This window comes from Panthera tigris, chromosome D3 (assembly GCF_018350195.1).
Source record: "Panthera tigris isolate Pti1 chromosome D3, P.tigris_Pti1_mat1.1, whole genome shotgun sequence".
Classification (NCBI taxonomy): Eukaryota; Metazoa; Chordata; class Mammalia; order Carnivora; family Felidae; genus Panthera; species Panthera tigris.
This window is the reverse complement of record NC_056671.1, coordinates 63,872,502-63,874,671: the sequence shown is the minus strand read 5'-3', so window position 1 is coordinate 63,874,671 and position 2,170 is coordinate 63,872,502.

Here is a 2,170-nt window from a genome sequence, read left to right as displayed (position 1 = left end):
GAGCATCTGACTTCGGCTCAGGTCATGATCTTACGGTTTGCGAGTTCAAGCCCCATGTCAGGCTCTGTGCTGACAGCACAGAAATTAAGAAAGAGAAATAGCATGTGCCAAAGGCCTTTGACTGAACAATATTGTAAGAGTCCCTGAAAGTTGTATCAATGTGGCTCGAATAAACAAATGGCACCATAATTCAAATGACACTGAGTAGATGATCTCAAAATTTTGAATTTAAAAAATGCTATACGATACAAAGATACAAACTGGTAAATTAAGTAAAAGAATCAAACAACCTAAACATACTTGCAACCATTATGATGGGTGAAGGGTTAATATTTTCACTATTTACAGAACTCATTCAAAAATGTTACTTTTTCTTAATTTTATATTTATAGATCGTTTTAGTCTTTCAGTAAAGCCTTATGTTTTCTTCACTTGGGTCCTATGTATTTCACTCTTAATATATTTTTATGGCTTTTATAGCTTTTCTAGCTAATTCTAATTGGATTTTAGGAGGGTGGGATTTTTATTTTAGGTAGATGTTTTGTACTAGAATACCATGAAGTATTGATTTGTGTACATTTATATTATAGCCAATCATATTAGCCTAAGAAATTTTAATATTTTTAAAATTGGCAGTCTGTAAAGATGTATAACTCTAAACTCAAAACAAAATATACAAAACATATTTATACCAATATTTGTACCATTTACTTCATTTTTAAAAAATAATATTACACTTACAATTTGAATAATAACAGATTTTAAAGATTGGATTAAATTGTCCTCTAAGATTTACATGAAAAAGTAAATGCAAAATAGTAGCTAAGATATGTACATTAAAAGTAGGAGCTCCAATGAAGTTTTACTATGCTGGATATTAGTAGACCCATCATAATAAAATCAATTTGTTATTGGTTAGAAACATAAAAATAAATCATGAAAAGTAATATAGAATGTCCAGATTGCATACCTCTGGTAATAAAAAATGAGGTTATTAAATGCAAAACTCTCATTAAGTAGAGAATCTATTTAAAAGACCAAGTGTATATAATTGAACATATCAAATGAAGATAATACAATGATGACTAGGGTTCAACATGCAGAAGAAGGAGATACAGAGAAGATAGTCTGGCACTGGGGATTACTTTTTTACTAGATGCATCCTACCAAGTCTTGAAATTTTGGGTAAGAGGCTAAGAGGTTCATCAGAGCTCTTAGTAACATCTTAAGAGTTAGGGTAACAAAACATGACCTTCCAACGAGGACAGGGCTTGATAAAAATACCACATTTTGTGTCCTTAAAAGACTCAACCTAGCAAAAATTGTAAACCAGAGTGCACAGCCATTGCAAGGACTGAAGACCAGCTCTGAATCATCTTCCCATCCCTGAAATTGTATTAAGGTGCCCCTGTCTTTTTTCCTAAAACAAACAAACACCTTTTCTGATGTAAAGTGACATCATAATACTTTATTTCTATATTTTTATTCTGCATCGCTTCTAGATACACTATCCACCATACAAGAAAATAACCATATTCATGAAGAAACAAGAAACATGATTTAAAATAAAGAGCAACAGACTTATAGATCTTTGAGGGATCTAGAAAATATAGTTATCAGATGCATGTCTTAATGTGTTTAATTAGTTGAGATACAGGAATAAAATTGGTAGACAATTAGAAAATGTAAAAAGAACTAAATAACAATTACCTAACTTAAAAAACTGAAGTTACATACTAATTATACTGAAAAACTTAGTAAATTGGAAGATTAGAAAAAAAAGAAAATAGTAAGAAGTAGGAAGAGACTAAAGGTAAGAAATACAGATGATAAGGGAAAGACATAGATGATATAGTTAAAGGATGTTTATTTTTTTAATTTAATTTAAATCCAAGTTAGTTAACATATAGTGTAATAATGGTTTCAGCAGTAGAATTTAGTGATTCATCATCTACATATAATGTCCAGTGTTCATCGTAACAAGTGGCCTCGTCGATGCCCATCACCCATTTAGCCCATCCCTCCACCCAATAACCCTCCAGCATCCCTCAGTTTGTTCTCTGTATTTAAGAGTCTCTTATAGGGGCGCCTGGGTGGCTCAGTCGGTTGAACGTCCGACTTCGGCTCAGGTCATTATCTCGCAGTCTGTGGGTTCAAGCCCTGCGTCGAG